The sequence below is a fragment of the Panulirus ornatus genome, chromosome 21, assembly GCF_036320965.1.
Source record: "Panulirus ornatus isolate Po-2019 chromosome 21, ASM3632096v1, whole genome shotgun sequence".
NCBI classification, from domain to species: domain Eukaryota; kingdom Metazoa; phylum Arthropoda; class Malacostraca; order Decapoda; family Palinuridae; genus Panulirus; species Panulirus ornatus.
The window spans coordinates 10,288,882-10,301,381 of NC_092244.1; the positions used below are offsets into that span (position 1 = coordinate 10,288,882).

The 12,500-nt window shown below is 43.1% G+C and overlaps 1 protein-coding gene across 1 annotated transcript in view; it reads left to right on the plus strand.

Annotated features, from left to right (window-relative positions):
- The window catches only part of LOC139756350 (B-cell receptor CD22-like), a 245,926-nt gene that overhangs the window by 115,807 nt on the left and 117,619 nt on the right, over window positions 1-12,500 (plus strand). The window contains exon 3 of the mRNA XM_071675716.1: window positions 1,778-1,815. The gene's annotated coding sequence lies outside the window, so the exon portion shown is untranslated. The remainder of the gene's footprint in view (window positions 1-1,777; window positions 1,816-12,500) is intronic.

Genomic DNA, 12,500 nt, shown 5'->3' on the forward strand with positions numbered 1-12,500 from the left:
GAATTAGCAAGATATTCAGTATCTTCACACTTCATCCGGAGTATATATTTTTTTTCCATACTGTAAAATCTCACTTAATCAGGCAATGATTAAATATTTGATGAACCAGTCTAGGAGGCAGGAATATTGTGCTTGCCATCAAGCAGGGGAAGGATACGTAGGCCAATCACTCCTCTGCCTTCGAGTTGATTGCTTGCAGAAATGCTTGAACGGCTGGCTTCACGGCTTCCTTCATTCACGAATGTAGAGTATTTTTTTTTTTTTCCTTCTTTCTTTTTTTCCGGGGATCAGCAGCTGATAAGATGGCTGGCCAGTTTACTGGGAAATTAAAGTTGTATGTTCTCGAGTTGTGTGTTTTACTCCACGTCGGGAAGCTATTCACGTCATTTGTAAGTTATTGCTTCCTTTGTTTTCATTCAAGAACCATAATGGTTTTGTGTTTTCGAGATATTTATTTTCGTTTTTAAAAAAGAATCTTTTTTTTTATATAACTTTTATAGTTTTTTGAGAGAAAATGAAAATCTTGCGATTACTTTCGACGAGACTTGACCAAGAGGCAGTGCTAACGCAAAGCGCTTACCACGGGGGGGGAAAAAAGATATAGTCACGCAAAACGACTCGGTGTGAATTACGTGTGGTCAGATGTTATGTGGGTGTGAGATGGGGTGACTTGAGAGCCAGACGTGTCCACTTATGCGTGGGTGAGGCAGAAGGACGGAGATAACTTCCCCTGGCCAGGAGGAGTCCCACTTGAGAACCATCCTGTGTGCTGGTTCACACTGTGGGCGTCAGTAATCCTCACGCTACCCACCTCGGTCGTGGGAGGATGACATCTTCCTTGGTCGGCCGCTGCCTCCCAACCTGCTACCCGTAGTAGAGAGAGAGAGAGAGAGAGAGAGACGGTGGCAGGATAGGGCTTGTCTCGTTCCGTGTTCTGTGTGTGTGTAAATGACAGTCGTGTTTATTCCAACTGGAGGCAGGTGAAGTTACTGTCTTGCTCTCCATAACCTGACTACTTTGATCGTGAGTATAGCGGGTGGACACAGACGAAAGTCTCCTCTCCATCCCGTCCGAAGGCTACAGACCAGCGGCTTTTATAGGCAGGTAACCAATATAGGCAGGCGAGTGTTATAGACAGAGAGCTTACTGGTACGTGGCTCGCGTAGAGAGGTGGACGTTATTGGCAGACGATCAGCACAAGCAGGTGGTTGTAATAACACAAATGTCCGTTGTAGAGAACGGGACGCTGTATTTGTAGACCGGTGGCCTTTCTGGACAGCTGGTCATTATCGGCAGGTAGGTATTAAGTACAGTGAATAGTCGCTATTCACAGGTGGATGACATGCAGATGGTTGATGTGTGTGAGTAGAAAATGTGTATTTAGATACAAGGAGAAACGGAAAATTAAGTTTTCCTCTGGAGTATTTAGGTGGCATTTACTTTCGACATATACGTATATACATGTGTGTGTGTGTGTGTGTGTGTGTGTGTGTGTGTGTGTGTGTGTGTGTGTGTGTGTGTGTGTTGCTTGCGATTTGGATGTGTATTTCCTAAAACTGTTGTCTCATATCACTTATCCATAAACCCTCTTAAGACTTCATCTGTCCCCGTGTTCTTCACCGGAGGCTAAACATAGTCGAACAGTCTGCGCAGAGAATGCTCAAACCATTACATTACGTTGGTGCCATTTTAAGAGCGGTATGACGTGTACTTTAACGCATGTAAGGAAAGCCAGAGTGTTATGATAAACCTAATGTGGTTATTCTCTTCTCCCCAGAACGTGAGGCGGCTGCTTCGTTTGCGTCTGCAGAAGACGTGAGTACTCAACCATACTGTGAAGCTGGTGCAATGCATTGTATTCATGTGTCTGTTGGCTCTTTTTTTTTTTTTTATCTTTTTAAAGGGGATGTGAGGATTAACTCGACTCCATAGATCCTGTTTGTCCATTCGTAGAGGGAGAAAGAGAAATTCTGTTTTTCCGATATGGAAAGAGGAAAATGGTTACTTAAGGACAAGTTTTTTGTTTCATTTTTAAGGAAAGTCGAGATCCTTGTTCTCTCTCTCTCTCTCTCTCTCTCTCTCTCTCTCTCTCTCTCTCTCTCTCTCTCTCTCTCTCTCTCTCTCTCTCTCATGTACCCTGGCTGGCTAACCCCACCCATCAACACAGTTAGGGTTTCTGTGAGTCTGGGATCCTTCGAGCACCACTCCGGGCTGTGCCTCTCTGTTCTAGCAAGAACTAAATATAGGTTCTCGGGCTTTTAAGAATAGATGTGTATATATATATATTTTTTCAACCAGGAGACAATACCTTGGGTGCACTGGTGCAATACCCTATTGTAAAACTCTGGTTTTCTTCATTTTAAAGGCCGGCGCGTTGAGGATGAGATCGTAGAATGCTGGAATTCCCAGAGAGCCTGGCGGAGGGGAAGCCATGGCGCTACATTATAGCGGTTCTCTTTAGGTCGACCTTTTGCTCTGTGGTGTCATTCATAGACGACAGAGTATCGGTCAATGTCACATGAAGAGGCGTAGCTCGTTATGCAAGACCTTCTCGCAAAGTGGTCGTAGATGATGATACGTGAATTGGGAATTATTGTTTATGTTTCGTGATGAGGACATCCGTCTGGAAGCAGTTTGCTCATTTCGTGAGTGAGTGATGGTAAGAGTCGTGATGTAAGAATCGCCTAAGATATTTATGCAAAGAGGAACAGAGAGAGGGGGAAAAAAGAATTTAGGAAGCTGTAGACTGCAGGTTTTCCATATTTTTTCAGAAAATCTTTAGCATCTTCTTTTCTTCTTCTTCTTCTTCTTCTTCTTCTTCTTCTTCTTCTTCTCATCGTCATTTTCTTTTTATCTTCTTCTTCTTCTTTATATCGTCATTTTCTTCTTCTTTATTTTGTGCCCATTTTTTTATGTCCGCGACTGGGACCTTGGACATAAGAAAAAAAAAAAAGTTAGCACAGGTTTTAAGCTTGAGAGAAACACGAAATGATGACGCGAGAAGCAAAAATTTTGAATAGATATTTGGGCTTCATGGAAAACGTAAGCAGCTCTTGGTTCGTATATATATTTTTCCCCCCTCTTTTTTCCTCCCTTCGGGCAAATGGGGAGTAGAAAATGGCTGAGAATGGCCGGAAGGGAGTGTACGGGAAGAATAGGTCCTCCTGATGTAGGAGGACGGGATGAAATGGTGGTGTGGGGACGAGGAGGGCACACCTTTGTGGTAGTGGTGTGGGTGATCCATTGTGGTAGGGAAGTATGGTAGAGTGGAAGTGTCGTATATTTTTCTCTCTTCCTATTTTTTTTTTTTTTATATTTCCAGTCCAGCTGTCTCTCTCAGAGATGTTAGTCTCAACGCTTGGGACGTAGCTGTCCCTTGCTGGGAGATGGCCGAGACATAGCTGTGTCCATGGTGGGATACAGCTGCCCTTGATGGGACATAGCTTTCCCCAGGATGGGACATAGCTTCGCTTATGGAGACGCAGCTCTCCTGATTGGGTCGTAGCTGCCTTTTGCTGTGACATGGGTTACCTCAGCGGGACACAGCCGTGACACAGCTGGCCCCTCTGAAGCACAGATACTGTTGCTGAGACATAGCTGTAAAAACTTAAATATATTGAAGTTGAACTTGTGTAATATTGAAGTATATATGATACAGAAACATCGATTGACAAATTTACTTAAGGATGGAATAGGTCGACATATATAATTTGTTATTTAGGTCTTTACACAGATAAAGGAAGAAAGAATGCAGGTGTAATTTCAAGTTTTCATGATAGAAAAAGTTGAAATGATATTTTAGGTTCTTTCAGTTGTACAAATAATATATAGAAAAAATTAAGATGATATTCAAGTATTCTCGTGAAGAAAAGAAATGTTTTTTTTTTAAGTGTTATTTACGTGACGATTATAAAATAGAATTATTTCTTAGGGGGGGAAAAGAGTTAGGGGAGTTGGGGATATAATGGTGCCGGTTCCCTTGAGTCTACGCAAGCAACTGAGTAAGTAATAGATGGCCATTATTTTTAAGCTGTTTACCGACCACAAAATTAAGAGACAAAGACTAGGAGGCAGTTTAGGTCCAGGTCCTTTATTTACAGACAATACGATCCTGGATTTTATGGTGAGAGAGAGAGAGAGAGAGAGAGAGAGAGAGAGAGAGAGAGAGAGAGAGAGAGAGAGAGAGAGAGAGAGAGAGAAGGGAGGATTAGAAAATGAGGGTAAGAGAATATGGAAAGGGGAGAGAAGAGAAGAGAAGGATAGAGACAAATATATATATTTGAAAGATGCATGAATATTGATGGGTAAGTAGGTGAAGATCAAAGAAAGATAGAGAGATAGAGACCGATACTTAACAGGTAAATAGATAAGTAGGTAGAGAGAGGGAGGGAGGAAGGTAGATAGGTTAATAATTAGGTAGAGAGAGAGAGAGAGAGAGAGAGAGAGAGAGAGAGAGAGAGAGAGAGAGAGAGAGAGAGAGAGAGAGAGAAATTGCAAAACGCAAAAATGTCTAAACAGATAGACGAATAAGCTAACAAAACAAGTATAATTGAAGAAAGATCTCTTACGAAGCACAACAAAGAAAGGTACGAACATCTTTGCGCACACACACACACACACACACACACACACACACACACACACACACACACACACACACACACATGTACACAGAGAAAGGAAAGAATTCGCAGAGCGACACAGTTAAACAAAGCAGAAAATACCTCAAGCAGACAGACAGTCGACTACATAAAAAGCCTTTTGTTTAAAAGTTAATTTCCTCTTCCCAGGACAGTTGTAAAATAGAATAATGGCAAGAAAGTCAAATAAAAGGTTCTCATTTTTAAGTAGGAACGTTATCATGAAACCGGTTCTAGTTTTGGCTTCGTCACTGCCTTCATTACTTACTTCATCTCTGCCTTCAAATTTGACTTCCTCACTAGTGACATTGTTGGTTTCTTCTTTGGCTTTATCACTGGATTTACCTTCTAGTTCATCATTAGCCTATTCTTTGGCTTCACCATTGGGCTCCGTCTTAACACCCGTCTCTAACACGGATATTTTCCTTGAATTCTACCCTCGACCTGCGTCCCAGCCATGTGAATGTGGCCTTGGCTTCCCCCTTAGTGTCTTCAGAGAGTCCACCAGACATGGTCCACACCTTCGACTGCGCTTCATTTCGAACTAAAGCCGTGACCTGGACTTCGAAGACTGACCCTCACCCACGCCGTCATCCATCCTCATCATCACCCACCATCCTCGTCTCTCATACTTCAACCCACTTGGACTCCTACATACCCTCGGTCCCCCCTCGCTTGACCTTCGACCCCACGACCTTCTAGCATTTTCCTCCCTACGCCTGACCTCGCCTGTGACATACGAACGACCCCCCGACCCCCAGAGGAAGGAACGACCCCCCTGAGACTGGGGAGGTATCTGGGGGATCCCGCAGTCTCCACGAAGGTAAACATTATCTTCACGAGAGTCTTTACAACCCGCTGGTTATTGGCCGGGGGACTTGCGCGATAAGACACTGACCAAAACCTATAATTAAGAGGGAAGGAAGAAGTTAGATGGTGTCTGGTGGCAAGATGTAATGTTGGTGTGCTTTGTCTTGCTCTGTGTGTGTGTGTGTGTGTGTACGTAATCTTGCGTGTGAGTGTTCTTAGTTATATGTTTGTGTATGTATTTTTGTGGGTATGTTGGTGTGTGTGTGTGTGTGTGTTTACACTTTTTTATGTTTACGTATGTTAGTATGCATGATTGCTTCAGTATCATTATTCTGCTTGTGATTGTCACGCATTATGATTTATAGCTTCTACTTGCTTCGTACAAAGGGAAGCTAAAACTAGAAAATACAGTACTATCTAGTGACCATTATCAACATTTTGATATATGATAGGTTACTGATAACTGCGGATTTGAAGTGGCGAATCTTTGACCCCCATGAATTCGCCACAGAAGGAAGGAGCCACGAATATTTACTTATCACCTTAGAAGGCATTGAACAGTTTCTGTCATCATTACAAGCTGCTTTTCTTATGATTTTAGATCGCATCGCTTATTTTTCTCTCAAGTCGAACATTATATTTCCAAAGTGTGGTTTCTGCTCGTCCAGTACGGTACCAGAGGCGATAATTACCCAAGTTGGTCTAAGATGTTACCTGTTTCCTTGAGACTCTCCCCCTTAGAATCATGACTGCCTCTAAGGATAGTATTATCATGGCACGGTTCTCCTGTGGTCGGCTTCGTCCGGCGATATGATTTCAAGGTTTGAGGAAGGAGGAGTTGGGCGTTCTCTTTGGAAATCGTAAACTAGATTCAAGAACGGATGTGTGGCTTTACGTCAATCACTCTCGTGATTTCGTTCCCAACGAAAGGTCACGAACGAATAAGGTCAACGAAACGGAGGAAAAGAATAATCTCCGGTTAGTTGACGTCATTCGATCCCGCGAGTGAATTAATATTTCGAAAGAGGAACCCAATCCGAGCTCGTCTTCCACCAATCACCATCATTAATCGCGGCGTTGCATTAACGTTACGATTACATTGCTAGTCTTTTCCGCGTCACACGCTGGCCGGCCACTGCAGTGCGCAGCGCTGCGCCGCTATGTCACCTTACGCTCCTAGAACCGAAAAAAAAAAAGACCTTCGTCCACCAATTAATTCATAGATGCAGCGTGATCTCAGCGGGTCATCATGGCCTCGTCCAATCAGCTTGAAGACGCTTGTACTGCTGCTGACCAATCAGCGTGAAGATGCTTGGGGCTGTCATCCACTCAGCGCACAGATGCCCACACCGCCGCCGTCCAATCAGAGGCGAGCGGCTTTATTGCCGTCCACTAGCGTGGGGACCGGCAGATCTGTGGCAGTACATATGGCCTTTTATTTGGCCTTTTTTTTTCCCCTCAATTTTTTGTAACTGTCGTATACAGTCAAGATTCGCGATGCTTTTATATTACATACTATTGTTTGGTCTGGTATTCAGTTGTATACCTGTTCGTTAAATCACCGTTGTCAACCGTAATGACGTAGATATTACTTTGCTCTCTCTCTCTCTCTCTCTCTCTCTCTCTCTCTCTCTCTCTCTCTCTCTCTCTCTCTCTCTCTCTCTCTCTCTCTCTCATGAAGGATGCTTACATGGTGGGAAAGTTTTCTCCTCAATATTACGAAAGTTGAAAATAGAAGCGGAAAGTTTGGTTTTAAATAGAATTAACACACACACACACACACACACACACACACACACACACACACACACACACACACACAGGGACCTCCGTGGTTGTAGCTGTTACCGTTGCTGACCATCACGCATGCGCTGACCGCCTGGGAAACGGGTCTAGAGACTACCATGCGCAACTGAATCCCACAGGCTTCTCTGCAGTTTGCCTTGGCCACTTCATTTGCCCCTTTTGAGCCTCCTAGCAGCACGTCGCCCGTCCTCCTCCCCATATACCATATATGCCATATCAGTTCAATTCATTCTATCCCGCGCACCCCTGTCACCCTCCTGAATGTTCAGCCGTCGGTACCCCCTACTTTTCCACCATATCATCTGTCCCTACCTCCCCGTTGCCCCTCCTCAAGTTCGACACGCGCATCCTTTTCAACCCGTCTTTCTTCGCTCATCCTCTCCACATGTCCAAACCATGTGATCACGCACCCTGGTTGGCCCTCCTGATCAGACTTCACTCGCCACTACGCCTCTCTGTGACGCCGTTATTTCTCACACGATCAACTCGCCTCTCGCCACATATCATCCTCGAACACACGTCACTTACAAGCTTTTCCTTTCTTTTGCCTCGAGGGCTCCAAGACGCACCCCCCATGCTACACTGTGGGCACCGCTGTGCCATCAGACATAAACCCCATTCGCCGGATCAGACACTGACCTTCTCCTCCCAGACGATCCTCAACGTACCAGGGACCATAACCCTCCCTCCTCCTCCTCCTCCTCCTCCTCCTCCTCCTCTGCTCTTTGACATTCTTCAGCCTCAGTGGTTCCACCCACTGCCAAGGCCACTCGCAGGAACCTGAAGCATACTGCTTCCTCCTCGCAGATTTTCCTCCCCCGTTTAAATTTCCACTCGCACCACCCTGTCTCTCATCCTTCTCCTCCCATCCTCCTCCTCCTCCTCCTCCTTCCTCGCCTCATTACCTTATTTTCCCTCATGTGTGCTTGGTAATTCCTCCTTTTACGTGTATGCTTACACACGAAGTTACTACATTCTGGAGTTCCGCTCAGCATTGTGCCATTACAAGTCGTGTCATTCGTCCATTGCCCATAAAAGAACATCGTTAAACGTGACTTTTCACTTGCATTGTAACTGCATGCAGGCTGAGTCCGGTAATACCCCATATATGTATATATACACACACACACACACACACACACACACACACATATATATATATATATATATATATATATATATATATATATATATATATATATATATATACAGGGAGAGAGAGAGAGAGAGAGAGAGAGAGAGAGAGAGAGAGAGAGAGAGAGAGAGAGAGAGAGAGAGAGAGAGAGAGAGAGAGATCCGTATATACGTAGATGAATAGATCATAGACCAACTGTATATCATACAAGTATTGGCATGGCTGGAGTAATTTCTTTCCCATATTATCGTTAGCTCAAAAGAGAAAGTTAATTTCTCTCCACACAATGAAATTTTTATGTCACCCACAAGAAATAGTGAGGTAATAAAATTTTTACGTTCTCACTCTTTTAAAACTAGCTGTGCCATAAGGCTGAGAAATAAAATGCTTATATAGCTTTTTTTCTGGTTGTCAAAATGTGGTTAGCACTGGAAAAAGATAAAGTTATCCTTTTAAAAAAAACATTTCTCAAGTTCGGATTACGAACAAAAAAGTTTCTGTAAAGTTTTTCTCTCAGAGACGAACGACTTAAAAAGGAATCCGCTGAAATTTATGATATCCTTTAGGGGAAAAAAAAAAAAAAGTAAAGTGACAGTAGAGATGTGTGATGAAATATGATGAAGGATTTGCGTTTGTAATTATACATAACATCCAGGCAGGAAAAGTATTTGTTATCATTATTGTTATCATTATGTTGGTTGAAATGTTACTGTGTGTGGATAGATATTTGGAACAAATGTGGGTACAAGTATGCGTAGAGATTATAAAGTAATTAAGTCGTTATTAACTATGTTTAGCTGATTAGATTGCAAGATGTTTGTGCTAAGATCCAATTACTTTAATTCCGTTCACTGCAGTGCAATTCATTACCTCTGTCGACAAGTCTAATTATCTTGTATTCTGAACAGGTTACTTCAACGTTTCAGAAGTAATGAAAAATTATGTATCATTCATTTACAACGGGTGCTTTTGCCATAAGATTGTATATATATATATATATATATATATATATATATATATATATATATATATATATATATATATATATATATATGTAAACTTCCTAATGGAAAGCCCATGAGAGATGGCCAACTCAAATGCCTCCCCATTCCTCAGCGACAGTTTAGCCTAAATAGGATAGCGCATGGCGACTGGGTCTGGACACTTACACACACACACACACACACACACACACACACAAGCATCCGTAACATCCAAATCCGATCATAATCTGGTTACCTGGGCTGAACGTGTCCGCAGAGAGCTATAACTGTTATCGTCCGCTGCTAACACCCACCTACCTACCCCCATCTCCAGGACAGCTGGAGACCTTCCCTCCTCCTCCTCCTCCCTCGCCTTTCCCTCCCCGTGCCTTTTTAAGAATGCTTCCCATGCAGTGCTCCCACTGGGGAGGGGTGTTTCAAGGGTGTATGCCGATGTCTTGGGGTGTGGAGGGGGGTTGAGGGGAAAGGGGGTTTGCCACCGTTGAGGTTTACACACGGGAGGTATACATAACGCCGTGTGCACCTTCGCTCATCCAGCTGTGGAATCGAACACACACATACACGCACAGAGTGTGAGACGTGTATTATCGTCTTCTGCCTGATGTGCATTCATACGCACGTGTATGATGATTGCGTCTCAGACCGGGCGTTATGCACACACACACACACACACACACACACACACACACGTACGTGTAGATACACATTTCAAGTTCATTTTGATTTAAAGTGTGTGTCTCACTTTGATGTATGATATACATATATGTTTGCGAGATGGACTCCCCCCCAAGGCTCTCAGCTGTGAGCTGCACTTGGGATGCCAGAGGGAAAAAGCCGTGTAAGCTGATGGGTACGAGAGGATCCGGGACTCGGGCGAGTGTGTACTTAGAGGTCATGATTTTGAAGGATCCGTAAGCTTGGGCGATACGAATATCATTGTAGATAGAATTATGAACCTAACGACTGGGATGAGTGGACGTAGAGAGAGAGAGAGAGAGAGAGAGAGAGAGAGAGAGAGAGAGAGAGAGAGAGAGAGAGAGAGAGAGAGAGAGAGAGAGAGAGAGAGATGTAGTTTGAGGGGCCGAGGCGTAGAAGGATTCATTGCCTACTGTGTCGGAATACTTTCACAGTAACGACAACGCATTACTTTGAAAACTTCCTCCGAGTTTACCATTTAAAAAAAAAAGATTTCGGTTGTTTTGGTAGTCATCATCACCTGTGTGTATGTCCGGACAGTGTAGACAGAGGGGGGGTTAAATCATGATTTATTACTGATGTAATATATTACGAGAATTAATATGTCTTTTTTCCAATTCACCAACACTTGACCGTCATTGAAAATAGATTAATAAATTCAAAATCTGGTCTATGGTTCCTCATTCTGCGATTGACCCCATGACAGAAACTGTTTCGTCACATTTGAAATACTAAGATTTTTTTCCTTTTTCAAATTTCTCTTTAAGGTTAGAGGATTATCTTTGAGAGAGCCTCGACTTCGGCTGCCGTGAATAATGGTACTGATGATGATAATTATAATAGGGAATTGCAGGTTGTTCGATTAAAGCAATTTTTTTTTTCATTTATCTTTTTTATTTTCATAATTTTTTGTTTTGATTATCATATTCCTTTTTTCTCTGTAACCATTCCATTATTGGTGTTAGTTTAATGGAGATGTGACATGTCTTTGTTAGATTTTAGTTTGTATTCCATTTTGCATTCCTATGTTTCCTTATATCAACGTTGCCTCATTGTCATGTGTAGTTTTCTTATTGTTCTTGTTTGTCCACACGTCTCGTGTCTGTGTGTCAGGTGTGTGTTGTGTGTTGATGGCACCTGATTGATTGCCGTGTATTTGTTTACTTGCCTGATGGATGCTGTCGTGTTTATTGTACGAATATTTATTTGTTACTTTTATGTGTCGTATTGAATTATGTTTTCTTGCGTTTGTTCATTGTTCATTGATATGCTCGTGTTACGTGTATTTATTTGTTTGTGTCGTCTGTTTGCCCTTTTTTTTTATGCGTCACTTGCTTCATAAATTTTTTTTTGTTCATCATTTCTTGGTGTCTTATTGGGCGTATGTGACCCCGGGTTTTTCGTCTCGTTTCTCGCTCTTTGCTTGACTGTCGGGACGCCAAGGGTTGTGCAGTCATCGTCGCGCAAGCGCGCGCACTCAGACACGTCGTAGGATTTTGCGCTGGTCCTCGCCTGAAGGAAGGGGTGTTGGTTGCTCCTCCTCCTGAGGATGATGTTGTCGTGATGGGTTCAAACTGCGTGTAATGGGTTTGATAGTGACTGTGTGTAATGGGTTTTATGGGGACTGCGTGTAATGGGTTTCATAGGGACTGCTTCTAATGGGTTTAATAGGAAATGCGTGTAATGGGTTTAATGGGGACTGCGTCTAATGGGTTTTATGGGGACTGCGTGTGATGGGTTTAATGTGGACTGCGTGTAATGGGGTGGGATGGATGGTAATAGGGAGACCGCATGCTATAGATGAGTCTGTAATGGTGAGACCGGGCACAGAATATGTTGTTTCGTAATGGGGATTAACGTATAATGGGTGGGGAAGTTTGGTTTGCCGAGAGGACTATTTTCGTATGTGAAGAACGAAATTGCTAGTGATTAAATCCAGCTTAACTTTTGTAGAGATAGAAGAGGTAAAAGATAAGGAAGTGCTGAAGGACTGAAAATGTCTTTTGCGTAAAGACATTTAGGGAATGGGATGTTAGGTACAACCAGGCCTGTAATAGGGTGGAGGAAGACAATAAGGGTCGGTTGTATTTGCTTGATTACTGATGACCTAGGTGCCCGAGTGGAGGAGGTCAAAGATTGCCTTGCCACTCGAACGAGTAATGCAGCGATGTCTGACTGGAGTTGACGTGTGGGCAATAGACTTCAACAGCTCTTTTCACAGGATACACTGATGGACTGTTGGACGTTAGAGGGAAGAGAATTGGCTATTGTGCAGAAGGGAGGAACTGATACAAGTGATTCTAACAAATGGAACATTGCTGGAAGTGACGTGAGGGGAAGATAAAACAAGGGACATAGACGCATATATAAATATATATATATATATATATTGTCTCTTGTTAAGGCTGT